This window comes from Sapajus apella, unplaced genomic scaffold (genome assembly GCF_009761245.1).
Source record: "Sapajus apella isolate SASKATOON/1434 unplaced genomic scaffold, GSC_monkey_1.0 scaffold7, whole genome shotgun sequence".
Lineage (NCBI taxonomy): Eukaryota > Metazoa > Chordata > Mammalia > Primates > Cebidae > Sapajus > Sapajus apella.
Window position 1 is genome coordinate 31,793,283 of NW_022436947.1, and position 27,148 is coordinate 31,820,430.

Here is a 27,148-nt window from a genome sequence, read left to right on the forward strand (position 1 = left end):
TTTAAGTCTGCTGAAGCTGAGCCCACAGCCACCCCTTCCCCCATGTGCTCTGTCCAAGGGAGATGGAAGTTTTATATATTAGTCCCTGACTGGTGCTGCTTCCTTTCTTTCAGAGATGCTCTTCCCAGAAAGGAGAAATCTGGAGAGGCAGTCTGCCTACAAGTGGCTTTGCCATGCTGTGGTGGGCTCCACCCAGTTCAAACTTCCTGGTGGCTTTGTTGACACTCACTTGGAAATGCAGAAATCACCTGCCTTCTGCATTGGTCTTGTTGGGAGCTGCAGACTAGAGCTGTTCCTATTCGGTCATCTTGCCCAGGAGCCCAATACTAGATTATTGAAAGTTTTTAACATGAAGCGATGTTGAATTCTATCAAAGGTCTTTTCTGCATCTATTGAGATAATCATATGGTTTTTGTCTTTAGTTCTGTTGATGTGATGTATCACATTTATTGACTTGCCTTGTGGGACCAGCCTTGCATTCCAAATATGAAGCCTATTTGCTTGTGGTGGATAAGCATTTTGATGAGCTACAAGATTTGGTTTGCCACATTTTGTTGAGTATTTTGTTGAAGATTTTTGCATCAATATTCATCAAGGATATTGGTCTCAGGCAATCAAATTAGAGCTCAAGACTGAGAAATTCACACAAAACCACATATGAAAATTGTACAACCTGCTCCTAAATGACTCATGGGTAAATAATGAAATTAAGGCAGAAATCAAGATGTTCTTTAAAACTAATGCGAACAAAGATACAGTGTACAAGATGCATCTCTGGGATGCAGCCAAAGCAGTGCTAAGAGGAAATTTTATAGTGCTAAATGTCCACATGAAAATGCTAGAAAAAGCTCAGGTTAACAATGTCAGATCACAACTAGAAGAACTAGAGAACCAAGTAAATAGCCCCAAAAGCTAGCAGAAAACAAGAAATAACCAAGATTAGAGCTGAACTAAAGGAGATAGAGACACAAGTATCCCTTCAAAAAAATCAATGAATCCAGAGGCTAATTTTTGAGAAAATTAGTAAAATAGACCACTAGCTAGACTAATAAAGAAGAAAAGAGAGAATATTCAAATAAATACAATCAGGTATGATAAGGGGGAATATCACAACGGACCCCACAGAAATACAAACAATCATCAGAGAATACTATAACCACCTCTATGCACATAAACTAGTACATCTAGATAAATTCCTTAATACATACATCTCCCAAGACTGAACAAGGGGAAATCAAATCCTTGAATTGCCCAATAATAAGGTCTGAAATTGAGGCAGTAATAAACAGCCTACTGACAAAAAAAAAAAAAAAAAAAAACCAACCAAACCTCAGGACCAGACAGACTTAAAGCTGAATTCTACCAAAGGTACAAATAAGAGCTGGTACCATTCCTACTGAAACTGTTCCAAGAAATTGGAAAGGAGAGACTCCTCCCTAACTCTTTCTATGAGGCTACCATCATCCTGATACAAAACCTGGCAGAGATACCACCATTATTTCCTCAAAAATACATCATCATTACTTGTGATATGTAACATGAGTGCTAGTTGATATTTCTGTTTAGTTTAGATTAAGTCAGGAGGAAATACATACAACTAAGATGTGTGTCAGATCTTCACTTGATTATTAATGATTTCAAAGGTTTTTTTTTAGTTGAATTGGATAATAGTTTTCAAATGATAGATGAGTATTTTCTCAATTTTATACAATATACAGTGTAACTGCATGACACATTTTAAATTTTAACCTGCGTTATGAACATTTCTTAAGGTTAGACAAAACAATAAATTAAGACCTTATTTATAACATTCGCTAATCATGGCTAATTTCAAGATACCAATATATCACCAAACCCAGAGTTCAGAAAGATGTACACCAGCACACTTACCTAGAATTTATACTATTCCCATTCAGTAGATGTAAACAGCCTCCTCAACAGCATAGAAGTGAATGAAATATGGAAAATCAATTTGGAAATGATAAGCTTTGAGTATTTATTGTCTTTGTTTTTAATATATTTTAAGTGTATGTTTATAAAATTTGATTTTTAATAATGAATGGTTTTAACAACTGGCTTGAATTTTTCTTGAAAATTTAACAGTGGGCTCAAGTGAGCTGGTACTAGCTAACTATAGCACAGCACAGGAACCCGCCATGTATTAGATGATCAATGAATATTTTACTTTCTTCCTTTTCATCTTTTTCTTCTTCTTGTTGTTTCTTTTTAATCTTGTTTGCCTTCTACCTATTCTTCTTATAGAGTTATAACAATTAAAGATACTAACCAGCCCAATTCATCATTTCTGTCTGTGGTATAAAGGGGCTTTTTTGGGAGAGGCCATGATTGCTATTCTTCATTAAGTCAGCTTCAAAAACTTCCAAATATGCTTAAGTTTCCCTTAACAGCCATTATGCAGTTCACATATAAATTTAGTTGAAACTTTTTTGAATCCATTTTCATAATATGCCTGTTTTGGGGAGAATCACCAAAAAAACTAAAGAAAATAAATGACTTTTTTGAGTCTCAAATGCTACTTTTTGTTCTTCTTAAAGCCAGACTAACAGAAGCAGGAGCATTCATTAGCATCCTTTCTGTTTCTAAAAACTCACTCTTTAGAGATTTCTCTATCCTGAGAATCCACTGCTGACAACGTTAGCAAGAATTATGACGAGAGGAAATCTGAGTATTAGCAGAAGCTCAAACCTTTGTCAAGACACTAGACTCATTATGTAGCAAGGCTTCCTCCTGAGACTACGGAGTGACACTTAGGGCATCATTGCTATTCCTTCTCCTCACACCCCTTCTTCCCCAGAGTTGATGGAACCTCACTTAGTTCCTGCTGGCAACTGTAAGAAAGCTTACTAGTGTCAACATGTAGAATGTAATGTCTACTGGCCATAACTTTCCTGATTACCCCAAAGCCATGTGGGAATAAGCCCTGATTAAAAACAGGACAATTTTTACCTATCAATCATGTTACTGTTCTGACAAAATAAGCATCTACCTAGCATTGCTTTACTTCTTTCTTCCTCCTCTAAGTTTTCTTTGCTTACAAAATATTATATAAGCAGCTTTTTTGTTTATCCTATACAAAATCTCCTTCTTGTTTCCTTTATCTCCAAATCAAAAACATTCATGTATTTGTTCCGAAGTTACATGTTTTGCAATCCCAAAATAAATAGCAGCTTGTTCCCAGTCTAAGGGAAACAAGATGAAGTCATCTTGATCCTTTCCTGTCCTCTTTCCCTGTCCCCAGATAAATAATGGCCTTGAGAAGCTCTAGAAATCTTGCTCAAACTGCTCTTCTCCATGTACTCTTTCTAGCTTGGCCTCTTGGGCAGCAAAGTTTTCCTGCTTCATGGGATACTCACCAGAGAAGCTAACTGTCTGTGTTACTTAGTGATTCACTTTGCTTTATTTCCATGCCAGAAAAGGCTTCTCAAAATATCCTGCTTCACTTTTAAGGGCTAGGTGTTCTTAGCAATAAGGTCTGTACTATACCTCAGAATCTGGAATTCCAATATTTGAGAATTTGTTAAACAAGGAGGCTGGGCATGGTGGCTCACACCTCTAATTCCAGAGCCTTGAGAGGCCAAGGCAGGAGGATTGCTTGAGGCCAGGAGTTAAGACACCAGCCTGGGCAACATAGCAAGACCTCATCTCTATGAAAAAAAAAAACAACAAAAATTAGCCTGGTGAAGTCGTGTGCACCTGTGGCCCTGGCTACTCAAGAGGCTGAGGCAAAAGGATTCCTTGAATTCAGAAGTTTGAGGTTGCAGGGAGCTATGACTGATCGTGCCACCACACTCCAGCCTGGGCAACAGAGCCAGACCATGTCTCAAGAAAAGAAAAAGAATCTGTTAAACAAGTTAATTGTTATTACTGTGCCTCTCCATGCTTTTCATTCAATCCACATTCATTTCCATTTGCTTCTGACGAATCTTTAAGAATAAATTTAAAAATTAGTTGATATAAACTGCCTGCCACTTCTTACTGGAGTATTGTTAGATTCAGTTTTGTATCACAACATAATCTTATGACTAGGCACCAGTGTCAGTTCTTCTGCATAGTAGTTTAATGACCTTGGACTTGTCACAACACTTAGTGTCATCTAGAAACTGGAGATAAATAATACATCCCTACTTACCTAATTAAATGATTGGGAGGATCAGTTTTAAAAGACATGGGGAAAGTATCTGTAGATGAAAGGATACAGTGCAAACAAAACGTGTTATTTATTTATAACTAACCTGTTTAACATAACTACATACAGTTTTTCAGAGGGAGACACACTGAGGTTTTAATGAGGGAAATCTCTTGTCCTAAGAAATCTGGATAAGACAGTACAGGGTATCCAGGAATACTCACATCTTACTAAGACCCAGCTACTCACTTTGAGAGGTTCCTGAAAAAGAAGACATATGGATAAAAGGAGGTAAAGTGGGCAAGTTGATGCTATTGCTTTCTGGGGCTATAACTTCAAACCCCAGAGCAGAACTCTGTTGTGCTAGAATTCTGGAAGTAAATGTTTTTTTGCCTAGAGTGGAAAATTAGGTTCTGAAAATGGACCTGGCATAACTGTGGAGATGTGGACTGATGAGAAGACTCAGTGGACACAATTTGCTATGATTCCTTCTGACCATTGGTCAAACTATCTGATCGCTCTTAAAATCCCACAGTGCAATATATACCATGGAATACTATACAGCCATAAAAAATGATGAGTTCATGTCCTTTGCAGGGACATGGATGAAGCTGGAAACCATCATTCTCAGCAAACTGACACAAGAACAGAAAATCAAACACCACATGTTCTTACTCATAAGTGGGAGCTGAACAATGAGAACACATGGACACAGGGAGGGAAACATCACACACCGGGGCCTGGGAGGGATGGGGAGCTATGGGAGGGATAGCATTAGGAGAAATACCTAATGTAGATGGTGAGTTGATGGGTGCAACAAACCACCATGGCACATGTTTACCTATGTAACAAACCTACACATCCTGTACATGTTTCCCAGAACTTAAAGTATAATTAAAACCATTTTAAAAAATTCCACAGTGCAGTTACTATAAACACAATCTACCTAGTCATTAATCTAAATAATTTTGCCGAGATTTGTTTTAAAACTTGAAGAACGTGTATTTAAAGGGCAAAAGAGGAAAAATTCTTGTGTAATAGAAGTGGGAAATGGATTTTGTTTAAATATTATTTGGGGGAAGAGAAGTTTTAAAGCACCTCTTAAATTTTCTTGTTATTATTCTCTAAGTCTCTAAGTTTGACCCAGTCTGTGTCTTGGAGTGAAAAATGTCAAAATGGGTAGAGAGGATTTTTTAATATCCAGATCAGTGCCAATTTCTTTAGGTAGGTCCGGCATTCCCATTGCCTTTATGTTTGAGTAGGTGTCCCAGCGACCTCATCTTTGGAAGTCATAAAACCCAGTAAAGAGACAAACAGATAAAAGACACGTCTTTTATCAACATGTAACCATTAGCAACTAATGGTGGTCTAAGAAACATTAACAATAAGAGATTCTTAACTATACGTTTCATGACAGGTGAGTTTCAAATTTTTATGCTTAAATATATTGCCGGGTTTAAAATGTGCCTTTAGAGTTACAATAAACCTCCCTTTGCAGTTTCAATATCATTTCAATTCTCCTTATTCAGTCTCATTCTTAGGTCTTTTAAAAAAAATGGCACTTAGAAAGAAACTACAGAGAAGGGTGTTCTTAATATAAATACACAACAAAGATAAAAAGGATAATCCTTCAGTAGAAAGCATCATTGTAAGAAATGCTCAAATGGTATCTCTTTTCCTCATAAATAAACAGCTTCAAAGGGATTTGCACCATCAACACAAACACTTCAAACAGATTGTATGAAATAGCATAATACCTTTTCTGAATTGACATTTCGAGTCAAGTCCTTCACACTTAACCCATTGGGCTCCCAAAGATATCCAAAGTGGCCACATTTCCCAACACTCCAAACTCAATTCTGGCGAGAATTTTTATCTATTGAGTCAGCAGACACTTGTGACCTATATAATCACACTAAGGTATCTCCCTTATTTGGTGTTTGAACCTTTGATTCCAATTCTATCTAATCAATTATAGTAGAAATTGATGAGTGATGCAGCACCAAAATCGTTTTATTTTTGAGACAGTGTCTCCCTCAGTCACCCAGACTGAAATGCAGTGGTATAATCATATTCACTGCAGCCTCCAACTCTTGGGCTCAAGAAATCCTACTGCCTTGGCCTCTCGAAGCACTAGGATTACAGGCATGAGCCAATGCACCCAGCCCAAAATGTTTATTATATGTAATATTCATAGCACATTTTACTTGTACAGGTATCACACATTTTATAATTCTATTTGATGTATAATATATCCAAATATACAAAATATTGTAGGCCTAACCCTATATACTTTGCAGATGAAACACAATTATTGACCTTTTACAGAAGACATGGAATACCGTGATCACAGCTGCGGCACTATCATAGTGCCTATTGACAAACTGGACTTCACAATCCCCATTTTAGCTCATTTATCAAGGATTTTGTTTAATTTGAATTTGTAATACTGAAGCTTATCAGAGTTCTTAGCATTGTTAGGTGCTACCAGATATATAATACCTGCATGAAAAAAGTTTTTATTGTAAAGATATGGGGAACAACGAGATCTGCAAAATAAGACGCTTCCCACAAGAGGATAAATTTCATCTGAAGAAAAATAGTGTTAGTTGTTTGAAGTAGAGAAGCATGTACAAGATGCAAAACAATTCTTATCTTAAAAGATTGGACTGTAAACTGTACATTTGTTCCATTGGTAGGTAATATGGGAATGAGTATAATCTGCTTAATCAAATACAGTATTTCTGGATCAAAAATAAATCACGTTGTAGAATTTAATTATTGAAGTTAAGTTGATAAAAATCTATGATATTAAATAGATTTTCCATAGTATTGAGAAAAGCTCATCCTCAAAATGTGAAAAATCAGAAAACCCAAAGAGAGGGTGAGTAAACTTTCTCTGTAGTAAAAATAAAAGGCTTTGAGGACTATGAGAATTCAGAATACCTATGTTAATTATATTACAGATTAAAACACTTTGAACTTTCTTCATTGAGGAAGCCTGATCTAGCAACTTTGGGAATTACCTAATTGACAATGCAAGCTTTGGGCTGTGTTTTGGGGGGGAAAAAAAAAGATAAAGCAAAATTAAAAAAAAAAAAAAAAAAAAAAAAACAATTCTAGTGATGCAAGTGCCAGTACGTGAGAATGGGGTTTCTGGGGGACAGAAGTCACAGCAGGGGAAACAAGCAGTTCAACCTCCCACAAGGAAAGAGGTGAGATATGCTTCTTCCCTACTGCCTTAAGCCCTATGAAAAGCTATTCTCTACCAACGTTAGAGCACTTATGTGTACATTTCAGCAGCAGTTCTAGTACCTGGGAACAAATGGCAAAACATTATTTCACTCCTCAGAACAGAATGTAGCAATTTAAACAGCAGGAGTTCAAGTGTTTTATCAACAGCATGCTACCATCTATGCTAAAAAAGAAGAAAGAAAAGGAAAAAAAGTAAACCTTCAAAAACAAAACCCTTGAAGGAATGTAGGATGAATGCCTATTCAACTGTACATTTGGAGTAGAAACGGTATCCCAGCACGCAACAAGGTGGCAGTCATTCATAATAGCAGTGAAATCGTCCTTTTACCTTTCTGAGATTGCAGATATGCACTACACGTTATTCTTCCTCCTGCGCAGGATATCAGAATATACTGTTTAGAAAATAACTGTTTCACTTGGGCTGCCTACTCTGGACCTTGTGATTTTACCATTGGTCATCTTCCAGGAGAATTACAATGATTCATTTCTCAACATCACCAAGCCACTAACCAACAAAAATTGTCATAAAAGTACCAAATTACCCCTTTTCTCAGTATAAGCCCTACCGTCACTGCCAAATTTAGATAATGTTCTTAGCTAAGCTTCTGCATTCCTGGGAAACTCAGAGTTTACATAGCCATTCCTATTTTACAAAAAGATGGAATAGAATAATAAAATATACAGAACAGATCTAGAAACACTGTTTAAGACCCAAGTTAGTGCTCAATACAATCTGAGCTATTTCAATAATTGTAAATACTTCTAGAGGTTCTGGTTGACTTCATAACACTGTGTTAAAATCTACTTTGACCTCTCATTCTAAGTTAATACTTTACTGTCATCCTATATATTGATTTATTATTTTCTAAATGTTTATGCCCTCGATGAATGCACCAGAATTCAAGATAAGGTAAGTTCTAGATAAGATCTAGCTCCTTACTTTTAGGAATTCATTGTCCATTTGAAATCCAAGATTTTGGTACTAATCATACTAAGAAGGTATAGGACATGTTAAGCAATGCAAGAACTTTCAGTGGACAGGACAAAATCAAGATCCAGATAAATGGCTAAGTAAATAAAAGCCACAAGTTTATTGTCAGAAAAACAGGATGAGGTGGAATGAGAAGTGGATCTTGAAATACAGGATCTAGAAACAGAAATTCCATTTGGCCCAGCAATCCCATTACTGGGTATATACCCAAAGGATTATCAATTGTTTCCATTATAAAGACACATGCACACGTATGTTCATAGCAACACTGATTACAACAGCAAAGACCTGGAACCAACCCAAATGCCCATCGATGATAGACTGGAAAAGGAAAATGTAGCACATATACATCATGGAATACTATGCAGCCATAAAAAACGAATTCATGTCCTTTGTAGAGACATAGATGAAACTGGAAACCATCATTTTCAGCAAACTGACACAAGAACAGAAAATCAAACGCCGTATGCTTTCACTCATCACACACTGGGGTCTGTTGAGGGGGAATGGGGAGGGACAGCAGGGGGTGGGGAGGTTGGGGAGAGATAGCATGAGGAGAAATGCCCGATATAGGTGACAGGTGGATAGAGGCAGCAAACCACCTTGCCATGTAGGCACCTATGCAACAATCCTGCATGATCTGCACATGTACCCCAGAACCTAAAGTACAAGAAGAAGAGGAAGAGGAAGAGGATGAGGAGGAGGAGGACGATGAAGAAGAAAAATAGTTAATATTTGGATGGATAGGGGTGAAAAAATAAGGCATTCTCAACGTGGGCCAAGTACAAATGAACAGGGATTGTATGGGGCCATGCAGGTGACAAAGCTGATTACAGCTAGTAGTATATAAAAAGATGCTCCTGAAATGTCAAACCCTAATTTAGATTTGAATTTAGATTGTAAAGTGACTTGAATTTGCTTGGTTATAAAGATTAGATTGGATTTAGATTGTAAAGTGACTCAAATTTCAGTTTAAGGTATACATTTAATGTTATTAACTCGTATCCTACCTTGGTCTAAAATGATTTGGGGCCAGGCACAGTGGCTCATGCCTCTAATCCCAGCACTTTGGGAGGCTGAGGTGGGTGGATCACTTGAGGTCAGGAGTTTGAGACCATCCTGGTCAACATGGTGAAACTGCATCCCACTAAAATTAAAAATTTGCCAAGCGTGGTGGCACATATATGTAATCCCTGCTATTCGGGTGGCTGAGGCAGGAGAATTGCTTGAACTCAGAAGGCGGAGGTAGCAGTGAGCCAAGATTGCACCACTGCATTCCAGTCTGGGCAACAGAGGGAGACACCGTCTCAAAAAATAAAATAAAGTAAATGATTTGGAGTAGCTTACAAAGATGAAGCTAACTAAGAAAAATAACCTAGTTTACACTTCAGGAAAAAATAATCCAAAACAGAAATTGACATTTAACATAGCTGAGATGTACCTAGGAAAGAAGTTATGTGTAAGAATGATTCTATAATTGGTTGTACATTCTTTAAAGTGATAGCAAAAAATTAAGTTTTAAGATTTATGGAAGCCCATACCAAAAGAGAAAAAGAGGTAAGACATTAAAAATGATAAGGCACAAACAAATCAAATACTCAGGAAATTCAAAACTGATATTAAGACGAAAGACCTCAAAAAACATGATAAACAACATCCTCAACAACACGGAAAAAAAGTTGATGGAAAGGTTTTTTAGTACATCCCTAACATAAGCCAGTATTAGCATATCAAAGCACAAAAAAAGTAGTCTTTGGGAAATGATACTGTGCTGATATGTCTTGCATTTACTCTCTGGTTTAACCCAAGAATACAAGGTCCAAAGTTCTGAACTTTGTCCTATAGACGAGTAGGAGCCATGACAGATTTTTAAATGTAACACTCACATATTTAAAAGCAGACAACTGATAGAACACTTTCTCCTTTCTCCTTTTAAATTTTTAAATATTTTACTTACTCCACTTTATCCAATTGTTATCATTTCAATGTATAATCGATACATTGAAATAATAAAATAATCAATACATTGAAATAATAAAAATATTACCTAATATTTTTACCTTTTTGGTACCAAGTCTTTGAAATCTGCTGTGAATTTTATACTTACAGCACATCTCAACTTGAACTGGCCACATTTTAAGCTGTGTTGTGTTAGGGATAGGGAAATGGAAATGAAAACAGAAAAGTATATAGATATGTTGTCTAGCACACTAGCCAGGCTTCCTCTTTGTAGCGAATCTACAAGACTTTTGGAATGGTTTCATCTGTCAGTATGTGGATATAACCAATACAATTTTTCTTTTAACCTTAACGTCATAAAATATGTAGCATGTTTTCAAGAAGAATGTATTTTCCTCCATGAGTTGCCAACCAGATCTTGTGGGAACCTGAGTTTGAAGGGAAACACAGTATTGCAGAAACCATCCATCAGAACCTAGAAAGCTTTAACCTCAAAAGACAGACATCTGGTTGTCAAGGGCACTGCTGGCTTCTAAGTTTTCGATGGAGTTTTGCCTTTACTTCATATCTCATGCATAACTGGAAGGTCTACCTGGTGGAAACAGAAGTCCTTTCTGAAGAAGGTACTATGACAGGAAGGGAAATAGGTCATGAATTAATAATCTTGTTTGGGGGAACTTTCATGACACCTGCCAACACTATACACAAAGAAAGCTCTTCTCCGTTCTTGGCTTTCATGACTGGTGAATTAACTCATATATTTTACAAAAGAAGCGCTCCATACTGTGATAATTTCCATCTCCTGAAATCTGTTTCATGCATATCTTTGTCAGCTTAAGAAATGGACCTTGTCAGTGATAAGTGAATGAGAGTACATAAAAATGTAAAAATGTTACTTTACATTAGGAAGAAGGAAACAGCCTTAGCAGAAATTGACAAAAGTCATCAAATATAAATTCTAACCCTTACCTTGAAATTGACAACTTAAAGTTAAAATATCTCCCACAGGGTTTGTTGGACAGATGTAAAATGAATAGGAAATCAAATTTCCTGGATTGTAATATATATTTTGTTAATTTTATGTGAGTTTTTTGAATAGTGTAAAACATTAGCTACTTGGTATATTTTATATGTTATTTCTTTATATTATTTATTTTATATTTAAAGGCCTCTATATTTGTATATAAAAATTATGAAAATATATAACTTCTTTCAATATGATGAGTAATACTCCTTGATAAACATTAAATATGGTTGCTTTTCTCAAAAAAACATAGAAAAAATAGTCCAGGCATGGTGGCTCACACCTGTAATTCCAGTTCTTTGGGAGGCTGAGGCAGGTGAATTGCTGGAGGCCAGCCTGAACACCTTGTCTCTACCAAAAAAAAAAAAAAAATTAGTCAGGCATGGTAGTGTGTGCCTATAGTCTCAGCTACTTGGGATGCTGATATGGGAGGATCAATTGAGCGCAGAAGGCAAAGGTTGCAGTGAGCTGAGATTGTGCCACTCCATCCCAACCCGGGTGACAGAATAAGACCCTGTCTCAAAAAAAAAAAAAAAAACCACTAAATATCTATATAAAACATATATAGATATATAATTTAATAAAAAGGTCTAATATAATGAATAACAATAATTTAAAACAATTTATGACATGTTATTTAGGGAGAAGTTACATATAGTCCAAAATGAAATATAAGAGTATATTTCAAATAGTTAAATCATTTCATAAATAACAGCGATGCTTTTATACATTATAGTGTTGCTATAATAGATTGTCTTTAAAACAACTCTCCTTAAATTACCAAATAAAACTGTGATTATGAAAATGGCTTATAAATAGTGCTAATATTACAGAATTTATGAAATTAATAGATGTTTCATTGTTTTTAGCTACAATGTTCCTGGACACACTTAGGTTCATTTCCACACCTGCCATTCACCTTTGTACTTTTCATGTATATATTAAAATCTTTAATAGAAACTATAATCATATAAAAACATATTTGATTCAGAGATTTTTCTCTTATTTTCTTTTTTACAGAAACAGAGATGTTTCAGCGTTTACTCTCTTCCACAGTCCTACGAAAGCAATATTATTTTTCTTCAATTGTGTGTATGTGTGCCTGTATGTACATATGTGTTTATACAGAAGTCAAGCTAAGGTATGACAAATAGCTAATCTTTAAAGTGGAAAAAATATTACTTTATCAGAACCATTATAACTAGTACAGAGAAATACCTATCTGGTATTAACACACTGCTTACTAAATTCTTGCAAAAAAAAAAAAAAACAGAGAATGAAAGCAATGAAATCAAAGAGCTTTGGACTAATGAAAAATCCAATGTGACTACAGAAAGTAAATAGTAATGTACTAGGGCCCAACAGAAAACAGTTTAGTAAATATATTATTTTTATAATCCAGATATATTCATTTTTAATAACAAGACATATATTTTTATGTGAAAAATACTCTATGAGGGGTTGGGATTCTAGAAGGTATATAACTCTGGAGAAGAATATATAACTTTGTAGAAATGTGGGTTTATTTTAAAGTCAGTATAATTCCATAGAGTACGATATTGTACAGAATTAAAATGCTATTGTATAAAAATAGCTAATAAGGGCCGGGCGCAGTGGCTCAAGCCTGTAATCCCAGCACTTTGGGAGGCCGAGGCGGGTGGATCACAAGGTCAAGAGATCGAGACCATCCTGGTCAACATGGTGAAACCCCGTCTCTACTAAAAATACAAAAAATTAGCTGGGCATGGTGGTACGTGCCTGTAATCCCAGCTACTCAGGAGGCTGAGGCAGGAGAATTGCCTGAACCCAGGAGGCAGAGGTTGTGGTGAGCCGAGATCGCGCCATTGCACTCCAGCCTGGGTAACAAGAGTGAAACTCTGTCTCAAAAAAAAAAAAAATAGCTAATAAGATATTATAAAATAAAAAGAAGCTGTAAATACAATGCTGTTTCATTTTCTTTATAAACACACACACACACACACACACACACACACACACACACACACACACACTATATATGTAGGTAAAGGAAAAAACTAAGTAAACTTGTCACTGAGTACTTGAAGTAAGGGGAGGTTTGGTTTGTGTCAAACTTTCACCCTTTTTATTCTCCATTTTTTTTCTGTAGTCAATGAGCATTAACTACTAAAGAAAAATTTCCTATAGAGTATTAACATAAAATACAAAACTTGAGAAATATTCCTAATAACTAATACCCAGGTGGATAATGTATCCTTTCAACACTTATATCTGTATACCTGGTACATTGTTAAACCTCCATATCAATAATTATGCTAAAAATAAATTAACAAGCCTTATTATTCTGGATAACATGTCTACACATGCTCTGCCCTATCATTTACACTGAATGCAACTATAAAAAATATAAGAATACATGGAGTATCTATCTGAGGATTCCCGAAAACATTTAACAGACACATTATGTAAGAAGATGTGCAATTGAATAACCACCTGACAAACATTGAGCTTACCATTTTGTTCTTAAGATTTTCTTTGTTTGCCCTGAATGCTACACAGTTTTAAAAGTGGGTGGTGGAGAGGGGGTAATAAAAGCTTTAGCCACTTGGGACTCTTTTCTAGCTAGAGGATGAAAAACAAGAGGCCTAAGAAAGCTAATAGAACCGGGGAGATTACAGGCAGAGTGAAGGGCTCAAAAAAGAAACCCTATAAAGTTATTTATAAACTTATTACCAAGTTGTGCATGTGTACACCAGACCTTAATAAGTGTCAAAGATCTTTTAAAATTAGACTGGAATTGGAACCAAGGCCTATCATAGATAACTTGGAACTTGCAATGTAAACCTAACCAGGACTATTGACTGCTAAAACAAAAATCTCTAGGAAACATTCAGCTTTTGGGAGAAAAAGACAATCAACAGACTCCAAAACAAAATTACACAGGTGCTGAAAATATTTACAAAGACTTTAAAGCACCTGTACCAATGCTGCAACAATCAGAGAATACTTGAAATAAACAGAAAAATAGAAATACTTAGCTGGACTCAGTGGCTCACACCTGTAATCCCAGTACTTTGGGAGGCCGAGGTGGGTGGATCACCTGTGGTCAGAGTTCGAGACCAGCCTGACCAACATGGCAAAACCCCATCTCTACTAAAAGTACAAAAATTAGCCCTGCGTGGTGGTGAGTGCCTGTAGTCCTAGCTACTTGGGAGGCTGAGGCAAGAGCATCACTTTTACCCAGGAGGCAGAGGCTGCAGTGAGCTGAGATCATGCCCACTACACTACAGCCCAGGTGACAGGGCAAGGCTGTCTCAAAAAAAAAAAAAAACGAAAAGAAAAATAAATTCTCAGCAAAGAAATAGAACACATAAGAAACAAATAAATAAATAATGTACTGGAGGTACTCAATAGCTGAATGAAGAGGACAGAGAAAAGGGCAGTGAACTTAAAAGATGTATTAATGCAAATTATCTGACATGATTTGGATCTGTGTTCCCACCCAAATCTCATGCCGAATTGTAATCCCCAGTGTGGGAGGAGGGGCCTGGTAGGAGGTGGTTGGATCATGAGGGCAGATTTACCCCTTGCTGTTCTCATGATAGTGAGTTCTCACAAGATCTGATTGTTTAAAAATGTGTAGCACCCCAGCTGTTCTCTTTTCCTCCTGCTCCAAACATGTAGGACATACCTGCTTCCCATTTGCCCTCCAACATGATTGCAAGTTTCCTAAGGCCTTTCCAGCCATGCTTCCCATAAAGTCTGCAGAACTGTGACACAATTAAACCTCTTTTCTTTTTCTTTTTTTTTTTTTGAGTTTCTAAACAGATTTTCAAAAATTCATGGCCGAAACAGTGAAGTCTACAAAGCCAAGGTTTTTGTTTTGTTTTGTTTTGTTTTGTTTAATATTTTAAGTTCTGGGGTACCTGTGCAGATTGTACAGGATTGTTACATAGGTATACAAGCCATGGTGGTTTGCTGCATCCATCCCCTTCCCATCATCTACCTTAGGTATTTCTCCCAATGTTATCCCTCCCAATCTCCCCACCTCTTGCTATCCCTACCCTGACCCCGATAGACCCCAGTGTGTGATGTTCCCCTCCCTGTGTCCAAGTGTTCTCACTGTTCAACACCCACTTACAAGTGAGAACATGTGGTGTAAGGTTTTCTGTTCCTGTGTTACTCTGCTGAGAATGATGGTTTCCAGATTTATCCATGTCCCTCAAAGAACATGAACTCATCATTTTTTATGGCTGCATAGTATTCCATGGTGTATATGTCCCACAATTTCTTTATCCAGTCTATCATTGATGGTCATTTGGATTGGTTCCAAGTTTTTGCTATTGTAAACAGTGCCACAGTGAACATATGTGTGCATGTGTCTTTATAATGGAATGATTTATAACCTTTGGGTATCTACCCAGTAACAGGATTGCTGGGTAAAATGGTATTTCTAGTTCTAGATTCTTGAGGAATTTCCACACTGTCTTCCATAATGGTTGAATTAATTTACACTCCCACAAACAGTATAAAAGCATTCCTATTTCTCCATATTCTCCCCAATATCTGTTGTCTCCAGATTTTTTAATGATTCCCATTCTAGCTGGTGTGAGACAGTATCTCAACGTGGTTTTGATTTGCATTTCTCTAATGACCAGTGATGATGAACATTTTTTCATATGGTGGTTGGCTGCATAAATGTCTTCTTTTGAAAAGTGTCTGTTCATATCCTTTGCCCACTTTTTGCTGGGGTTGTTTTTTTCTTGTAACTTTGTTTAAAATCTTTGTAGATTCTGGATATTAGCCCTTTGTCAGATGGGTAGATTGCAAAAGTTTTTTCTCATTCTGTTGGTTGCCAGTTCACTCTAATGATAGTTTCTTTTGCTGTGCAGACGCTCTTAAGTTGAATTAAATCTAATTTGTCTATTTTGGCTTTTGTTTCCATTGTTTTTGGTATTTTAGTCATGAAGTCCTCACCTATGCCTATGTCCTGAATGGTATTGCCTAGGTTTTCTTCTAGGGTTTTTACGGTGTTAGGTCTTATGTTTAAGTCTTTAATCCATCTGAAGTTAATTTTTGTATAAGGAAGGGGTCCAATTTCAACTTTCTGCATGTGGCTAGCCAGTTTTCCCAACACCATTTATTAAACAGGGAGTCCTTTCCCCATTGCTTGTCTTTTTCAGATTTGTCAACGATCAGATGGTTGTAGATATGTGGCATTAATTCTGAGGCCTCTGTTATGTTTCATTGGTCTGTATCTCTGTTTTGGTACCAGGATCATGCTGTTTTGATTACTGTTGCCTTCTAGTATAGTTTGAAGTCAGGTAGCGTGATGCTTCCAGCTTTGTTCTTTCTGCTTAGAACTGACTTGGCTACAAGGGCTCCCTTTTGGTTCCATATGAAGTTTAAGGTGTTTTTTTCCATTTCTGTTAAGAAGGTCATTGGTAGATTGATGAGGAAAGCATTGAATCTATAAATTACTTTGTGCAATATGGCCATTTTCACAATATTGATTCTTTTTAACCATGAGCATGGAATATTTTTTATCTGTTTGTGTCCTCTCTTATTTCCTTGAGCAGTGGCTTATAGTTCTCCTTGAAGAGATCCTTCACTCCCCTTTGTATTCCTAGGTTTTTATTCTCTTTGTAGTAACTGTAAATGGGAGTCTGCTCATGATTTGGCTCTGTTTGTCTGTTATTGGTATATAGTACTGATTATGATTTTTGCCCATTGATTTTGTATCCTGAGACTGTGCTGAAGTTGCTTATGAGATTAAGGAGATTTTGGGACGAGACAATGGTGTCTTCTAAATATACAATTATGTTGTCTGCAAAGAGAGACTATTTGACTTCCTCTTTTCCCAGTTAAATACCCTTTATTTATTTTTCTTGCCTGATTGCTCTGGCCAGAACTTTCAATACTATGTTGAATAGGCGTGTTGAGAGAGGGCACCCTTGTGCCAGTTTTCAAAGGGAATAAACCTCTTTTCTTTATAAATTACCCAGGCTCAGGTAGCTTTTTACAGCCATGCACTGGACTAATACATTATCCAGTCTGAACCACAGAGGGAAAATAAAGACTAAATAAAAATGAACAGAAACTTATGAATCTGTGAAACAATAACAAATGTCTAATATTTATGCCATTGGAGGCATAGAAGAATAGAAAGGTGAAGAATGGAAATAATCTGATGAAATAACAGCTGAAAATTTCCCAGATGTGGCAAAAAGACATAATACTACATATTCAAAAAGTTCAACACACACCAAACAGGAAATATCCAAAGAAGTCCATGTCCAGAAACATCATAATCAAACTGCTGAAAACTGAACACAAATTTTTGCATGGAATTTTATAATTCAGAGAAGACAAAATTTTTATGTCCATTACAATATTATGGTTGAAGTAAATAGCATAGAAAAGGCTGAATTATGAATGATCAACTATCACAGGATAATCATGGGCAATAAGGCTTGGGACAATCTTGAAGGTAGAAGACTGTTTTTCTAGCTCAACCAAAGAAAAGCCACTCTTATTAGCTAAAGGTATGTATTATTCAGAGATACTTAATCCAGAGAATCCGAGTCACTACGAATGATTTAGAATAAGGTATTTATCATGGAGATTTGAACTTATGCAACTGCAGAAACTGGTTAAAAAAAAAAAAAAAAACTCTGTTGGTTCAGTTATTCTTCTGTTTCTAGGACTGAATGTGGAGTTGGAGTACAGGAAGTAGATAGGGAAAGATAGACATGAAGTTGGAGAGATTATGAACAACTGAAATCTTCAAAGTATAACCTAGAACCTGTATCTATCCATTCCTATTATTCTTCTTCTTATTGTTTTTGAGATGAAGTCTCGCTCTGCTGCCTAGGCCAGAGTGCAGTGGCGCGATCTCAGCTCATTGCAACCTCCGCCTCCCAGGTTCAAGCGATTCTCCTGCCTCAGCCTCCTGAGTAGCTGGAACTACAGGCACACACCACAACAACGGGCTAATTTTTGTATTTTTAGTAGAGAAGGGGTTTCGCCATATTGGCCAGGCTGGTTTTGAACTCCTGACCTTGTGATCTGCCTGCCTTGACCTCCCGAAGTTTTGGGATTACAGGCATGAGCCACTGTGCCTGGTTGAGCCTGTATCTGTTCTATGTTTATCTCTCCTCATCAGTGCCATGGATGACATAAAAGACAATTTGACACATCATAGAATTACAAGAGCACCTAACCCAGAATTTAAGAAAACTAGGGGAAAAAAATCTATAGAAGCAATAGAACCCTTAGGTCCAGCTGCTACTCAGATACTCAAAAGCATACGTGAACTGCAAAAAGGTTGGCCTCTATAAAACCTCAGTGAACAAAATGCTTTTTCACTCTACCTTTCAAATCTTATACAAATTTTTCTTGTAGTCAACCCTAATCAGAAACACACAGGGAAGGAAATTCTTGGGAACGCTGTTCAGTTGAGCTAATTTAACAAATTTTACAGAGCCGTCATGTAGATTCAATACTGAGATCAAAAGTTAACATTATTGTTATGTTAGTTGACAGGAAAATGGGAGAGGATGAAGTAAAGATTTTTATTAATATTGATATGTTGACTTAAAATATGGAAAAAATACAATAGTCATAACTATTACAGATCTTATTTCTACAACCAACTCCATGGTCATAGTATTTATCATTACCTTCTCCCACTTCTCATTCCATACAGCCTTTGTGCTAAGCAAGCACCTCAACAGGTGAAGTTTCCTTGCCTGGTAGTGTGACCCTAACCTTTATTCCCCAAAGGACTGTTTCATTAGTGGCCCAGTGTATACGGGGTTGTTGCACTTTTCCATGTACTTTGATAAAATTACATAGAAATGCGGAGAAAAGCTCAAGGGCAGCTCCTGCCTTTCAATTTCAAACATATTTCTCCTCAACTCCTGTACTGATTTTTTAATTGCTAAATTACCTGAAAATGTAGCAGCTTAAAATGACAAGCTTTTATTATCTCACATGGTTTCTGACTGTCAGAATCTGAAAGAAGCTCAGTTGGGTGGACCCTCAGTTTCAGGGTCTCCTGGGAAGTTTCAGTGAAAATGGCCGAGGCCGCAGTCATCCAAATGCTTCCCTGAGTGAGCCAGCAAGGAACAAGGGAGGGTATACAACATGGAAGTCACAGTCTTTTTGAAGCCTAACTGTGCACGTAATGTCCAATACTTGCTGAATTATATCCATCAGAATGGAGAAAAGAGTTCCACTCCACATTCAAAGAGACAAATTACACAAGGGTATTAATACTAGGAAGTGAGAGTTGTTGGGTGTAATTTTACAGGCTCACCATAACATTGTACAGAATTAGGCTAAACGAAGAATATGACAGAAAATATTTTTTCTACTACCAAAGACACCTCTTTGCATTATGATAGCTGATACAATAACAATTATAATTATGTTTCACTTAATTAGCATTTTACATACTTAATGTCAATTTTTCTATATGAAGTTCCCAAATTTATGTCTCCATTTAAAGATAAGGAGTTTTAAACAGTCATTAATGGGAAAATAGATTTTATTTTGTTACTTCCACCTGTCATTTTATATACAATTTAAAAGTAAGGGTATTCTATATATTTTTTCATCTTATTTAAGAAGACAAAATCATCTTACATCTCTATCCTTTAAAAAGAATGTTAAGTCTAGGAATGGTTTTAGACAAGTTACTCCAATTTCTGACTTCAGAAGTGAGGAAACTTAGGTCTAGAACTTTTACATGAGTTATTCAAAATTTCACAACCATTTGATTGCAAGTCTGGGAAATGACATGCTAGAGCTGACTTTCACAGACTTGCAAGGGTTAAGTGTGCTCATCTCTTCTCAGCTCTGCCTTCAGTGACATCAGCTCAGGAGCTTGAAATCAGTGACAGAGCTTGAAATCAGGGATGTTTATACCATGGAAATCCAGCCACATTAAAGATCCACGTTTTCTCCAGGGTGCCAATTGTGGGACATTCCCCAGCACAACACAGGACTACAATTAGAATCCGGGCTTTCTGATCTTTTGCACTTCACTGTCCACTTCACTGGTTACATGCTTTTATCATTAAGACGAAAGCCAGTAAACTAATTATCTTACATAAGGTTTTATCCTTCTCAGCCTAACCTGTACTTTATACATGTTTCTTCAGAAATTATATTTAGTCAACTGCACTGTTAATGAAATGCAGGTTTATATCTCCATAGTAATTACTGTGTCCTGGTAATCTTCGAAATAGATGGATGCCCATTTTCTCTATTTCAGAATGTTTGCCACAAGAAAGCCATTAGCTTTATTTAATGTCTTGCTGTTGTGGCTATATTTTTAACACTGCTGCACTGTATTGGCCATAGTCATGGCTTTTCATGTGATCTATATAACAATTAAATTTAAAAGCCCTATTTTTTCATGTTATGCATATGATAGCAAACTCTCTCATTTAACAAACTATCTCTTATAAGGTCAACAAATACAAACAATATAAAACACAAACCCAAAATTAATTTAAAATATTTTATTATAAAAGTATTCATATCATCTGCTTTATCTTGCCCTAATATTTATAAAAATCTCATTTTTTAACCTTTATTATCTTTAATTACCACATAATATTATTTGGTATTTTCTCAAGAGTAAAAGGAATAAAACAAATCTGTCATTCTGCAATCAGTAAAAATTGCAAGCTATGAAGATTCAACTATTTGATATTTGTTGGTTTAAGCAAGAGTCTTAAAAAACTGTTTATATATAATGTATAATTGTGGTGGATATGTAATAACATAATTATCATTTAAACTTACCTTACTGTAATGAACTATGGCATGCTAGTTATCATCAGAATGCCTTCTTACAGCCACAGTAATTTCTTTATTAAATGCAGAAGTAATCTGCTGGTTGTGTCTTCAAAATTTATCCAGAATCTGACTCTGACTATCTCTCACTACCTCCATAGCAACAAATCTGGTCTGGTCATCATTTCTTACGTAGATCATGGCAACAGTCTTCTAACTAGTTTTCCTGTTTCTATTCCTGTTTTTCCACAATCAATTCTCCACATAGGAGCCAGAGTAGTCATTTAAAAGATGTAGGTCTGCCAAATCACCCAATGACTTTGCATTTCATACGGACCAAAATCCCAAGTCCTTATAACGGCTTGCAAAGCCTATATAATTTAACATATGTCTTCTCCGACCTCCTCTCTCTCCTCCTTCCCTTTCTCTTCATATGTTCTTGCCACACTGTCCTACATGCTGTTTCTCTAAATACTGCAGTCAGGCTTGTACCTCAGGAACTTTGCATTAACTCTTTCTCTCTGCTTGGAATGCCATTCTTCCCAGTATTTCCATGGCCCACTTTACTTAAATACTGTGTTCTTATGAGGTCATTGCTGACCACCATGTCTAAATACACCACTGATCTCTGGCTTTTTGCTCTCATTTATCTGGAATATTTATAATTTACTAACAATATAATTTAACTATTTATTATGTCAGTGTTTATTGTTTGTCACCCTCAGCCATATTTTCACATATATAGAAAGTCTTAATATTTTTGAAGAAGGGAGGAAAGAAAAACAATAAAGAAAGGAACAAAAAATGTGAACCCAAAAGAGAATGGTAAAATGCAAGAAAAAAAATCGTGAACATAAAAAATCGATAAACATGTTGGTAAATTTAAATTACAGACTATGAAAATAAATTAATAATTATATTTAGTAGGAACAGATGTGCCTAACAAACCCAATAACATAAAAATAATAGAATGAGATTAGTGTTTTTAAAATTATATTCCTTTGCATTATTATGCAATATGATGGACATATTAATTAGCTTTAGATATTCTTAAGAATAAGATTTAAAATATAAAGGAATCCCTAAAGAAAATAATACACTAAAATACTAAACATACATTTCTAAATAATCTGCTATGCAAAGAAAAATTATAATAAAACTTATGATTTATAACTGCACAATGAAAACAATAAAAGTTAAAACATCTCTAAAACAAAACTTAACAGGACATACACAATAATACACATATAAATAAGACTAAAAATTAATAAACTAAGCATTTAAATTGATTATTTTGGAAGACAGGTGACTAGATGCAGCAAGGAGAGACCAGGACATTGGAAAGACTGGCACACTCTGAGGAGATCTTCACAGGAAAGTCACTGAGAGCAGATGGAGAGAAGACACAGATGCTGGAGTGAAGAGGGAGGAAGTTGGGAACCCTGAATGAGGCTACTATCCACTGGGTCTCATTCCTGCCCATGAATGACTCCCAGAGATGGGGTGAATTGAGCAGACAAGGAGTGACCTGCTTTAACCATGGACCTCTGGAATCCTGGCAACAGGAGACCCCATGACTCTCAAGGGCAGTTGAGCTGGCAGGGAGAGGCTTAGAGGGATGGTAAAGGCAGAACTCTAGCCAGTGTGGAGCCCAGACGGTTTGGGGCGGGAGCGTCTGTAGTGTAGCAGAGCCAGGGATAGACATCTGTCTAGGATCGCCTTGCTCCCCCAGGAGACTTTAACTTTAGAGAAATTGCTGACCTGAACAGTGCTAGGCAATCTTGCCTATGAGACAGGGATGGTTTGACCTGAGTTCCCTCCTGTCTGCTGGCTTCTTCTGGGGCTCCAGCCTGGCCATGCCTGCTTGAAGGATGCTCACTAAGGACCCTCTTAGGGACCACGTCATAGCTCCTGCACTAGCGGACCATGCCTGACCATCAAAGAGCTCCAGCAGAGCAGTCCAGCCAATGTGCACATCTTGTTCATGCCCTTCCCCAACCACAGTCTCCCCTATGCCTCTTTGCCAGCATGTACTTGCTGACAGCCACCCCACAGCATGCTTTGCCAGGGTGTGTGTATGTGTGGGTGAACCTTACCACCCTCTCTGCTTGGGCACATGCAGAGTGGGTACAAATGCTAAAGGAATTCATTAAAACCAGATATGTTTTTAATTCATAAAAACCTTACAAGAGGTTCTGAAGGGAGTGCTAAACATGGAAAGGAAAGACCATTACTGGCCACTACAAGAACACACTTTACTACATAGACCAGTAACACTATAGAGCAACTACACACAATCTGCATAATGACCAGCTAACAACATGATGACAAGTTCAAATGATCACATATCAACACTGACTTCAAATGTAAATCAGACAAATGCTCCAATTAAAAGATACAGTGTGGCAAGTTGGATTAAAAAAGGCAAAAGCCAATGGTATGCTGTCTTTAAGAGACTCATCTCACATGCAGTGACACACACAAAGTAAAGGGATGGAGAAAATCTATCAAGTAAAAGGAAAACAAAACAAAAAGGTAGGGGTTGCTATTCTAATCTCAAACAAAACAGATTTTAAACCAATAAAGATTAAAAAAAAGACCAAAAAAAAAGAAAGCATTACATAACGGTAAAGGGTTCAATTCAACAAGAAGACCTAATTATCTTCTTGTTGATATATACATATATATATTCACCCAACACAGGAATACACAGATTAATAAAGAAAGTTCTTACAGACCTACAAAGAAACTTAAATAATCACATAATAATAGCAGGAGACTTCAACACCCTACTGACGTATTAGACAGATCATCAAGGCAAAAAACTAATAAAGATATTTGGGACCTTAACTCAACACTTGACCAAATAGACCTAATAAATATCTACAGAAATCTCCACTCCAAAACAACAGAATATATATTCTTCTCATTTGTACTCACCACATACTCTAAAACCAACCACATAATCAAGCATAAAAAAATCCTCAGCATATTTAAACAAACTGAAATGATACCAACCATACTCTCAGACTGCAGTGCAATAAAAATAGAAGAAATCACTGTTAAGAAAATTGCTCAAGACCATAAAATTACATGGAAATTCAACTTTCTGCTCCGGAATGACTTCTAGAAAAACAATGAAATTAAGGCAAAATCAAGAAATTCTTTGAAACTAGTTTTAAAAAATACAACATGCCAGAATCTTTGGGACGCAGCCAAAGCATTTAAGAGGGAAGTTTATAGCACTAAACGCCCACATCAAAAAGTTAGAAAGATCTCAAATTAACAACCTAGCATCACAACTTAGGGGAACTAGAGAAACAGCACACTAACCTCAAAGCTAGCAGAAGACAAGAAATAAGCAAAATCAGAGCTGAAGTGAAGGAAATTGAAACACAGAAAATCACACAAAAGATTAATGAATCCAAGAACTGGTTATTTTAAAGAATTAATAACATAGATAAACCACTAGCTAGATTAATTAAGGAAAAAAGCAAGAAGATCCAAATAAGTACAATCATAAATGGCAAAGGCAATATTACGTATCTATGCAAAGGAAAAGAAGACATATCTAAAAGACACCTGCACGCATATGTTTATTGCAGCACAATTCACAATTGCAAAGATATGGAACCAGCCTAAGTGCCCATCAAACAGTTGGTGGATAAAGAAAATGTAAAATACACCATGGTATACTACTCAACCATAAAAAAAAGAATTAAATATTGTCATTTGCAGCAACTTGGATGGAGGTGGAGACATTATCTTAAGTGAACTAACTCAGGAATGGAAAACCAAATACTATATGTTCTCACTTATAATTAGAGCTAACCTACCGGAATGCAAATGCATACAAAGTGGTATAATAAATACTGGAGACTCAGAAAGAGGGAGGGTAGGACAGAGGTGGGGGAAAAAATAAAATATTGGATACAATGTACACTACTTGGGTGATGACAGCGCTAAAATCTCAGACTTCACCACTATATAATTCATCTATGTAACCAAAAACCACTTGTATCCTCAAAGCTATTGAGATTTAAAAAAAAAAAAAAAAGATTAACAAAACCAAAAAGCTTTAAAAATAATAAAAGATACAGAAGGCAAACTTGATCAACAAAATTAAAGAGAGATTTTGTTTGTTTTGGAAAGTTGAAGGGGATATAACCACAAAGAGATATTTTAAAACATTGAAGAAAATGCTGTAAAAATTATGAAATAAAATTAAAATGTATATTAAAAGAACTTTTAACAAATTATTAAAATTGACTCAAGAATAAATAGAAAGACATAAGCATAACCATTACAAAAATTCAGTCAACATCACAATTTTCTCAAAGGATGATACTGTAAAAGATTTAAAGACTACTACTAACCTTATATGAACTTTATCATGGACTAAAGAAAGAAAATATTCCCAAACATATTATATATGGCTAGGATAATCTAACTGCCAACATTGAATAAAGGTAATCCAAGGAAAAAATAATAAGCCTACTTATTCATAAGCATAAATGCAAATCTTAATTAAAATTTTTAACTAGAATAAAAAATAAATCAACAAACAAGGTTTATATTTAAAATTCAGGGTAGTCTAATATATGGTATTCAAAAATCTATCAGTATAATTCAGCACATGAATAACAATATATACATTTATATCAATGAATGCAGAAGGATCAATGACATTGACTATATATTCATGTTTTTAAAAAGCAATTCGAATCAAACTGAGACTATACCCAACTGCACAAGACTTTCAGTACGGAAAGGATGAAGATGATGGAAAATCTTCCCTCCCCAAAAAAATACTGTACGACTTGAGAAAATGGTTAAAACAACCATTTCTATTTTTGGATATAAAACAAAGGGAAAGAACAACTTGAAAAGCATTAGTTTATGAAAAATTCCTAAATTTAATATAAGACGTGGGAATCTGTGGAGTTCTTGCCTGGGATGCCTCCTTTCCCTCTCCCTCCAAAAAATGACAAAAGTTAATGAAAATAAATTGAATATATAGATCTATGAGCACATAACACAAAACAAGAAAGAACAAAATAAAAAACAGGCTACAAAATTTACTATCAATATTGGAAGTAAATGTAGCACTGATTGCTACTCTGAATTGGCAATGAAAGGAATAGAATTCAGCTTTAAACCTGCTTCTCTTCTACAAACTACGTTTCAGGGTACCCAAATGGCCTGAGTTGCTGATGTGTCCCTTGCCACCACAATTATAATTTTGGAAGTTTTCAACTATAAAATGTTACAGGAACACACCTAAAACCCTATCACTGAACTTATTTCCACAAACTGTTAATGTTTTGCCACATTTACTCTCTCTATAGAAATAAGTGACTGAGATACAGAGGTAGAAATGATGAGCCTAACAAATGTCTTCATGATAACATGAAAATAATAGAAAAAGATTGTTTTTATGATTATATCCTTTTGCATTATGATGAGAGGGAGAGACAGAGAGGATATTTATCATCTGCTCTGTACCTGGCCACATTACTGCCTGTAGGGGAAAGAAAGTGGTATTTAGTTTTAAAAATACAAAACAAATATAAAAAAAAATTAACATCAATTCAACCTAGGTATTGATATGCATGGGATATATACATATATATGTGTGTATGTATATATATATATATATTTTTTTTTTTTTTTGAGATGGAGTCTTGCTCTGTCGCCAGTCTGGGGTGCAGTGGCGCAATTTCAGCTCACTGCAACCTCCGCCTCCTGGGTTCAAGCAATTCTTCCACCTCAGCCTCCCGAGTAGCTGAGACCACAGGCGTGTGCCACCACACCCGGCTAATTTTTCTTTCTATTTTTAGTAGAGATGAGGTTTCATCATGTTGGCCAGGATGGTCTCTAGCTCTTGACCTTGTGATCCGCCCGCCTCCGCCTCCCAAGGAGCTGGGATTACAGGCGTGAGCCACTGGGCCCGGCCAGGGTTATATCATTCTTATACTTTTAAACA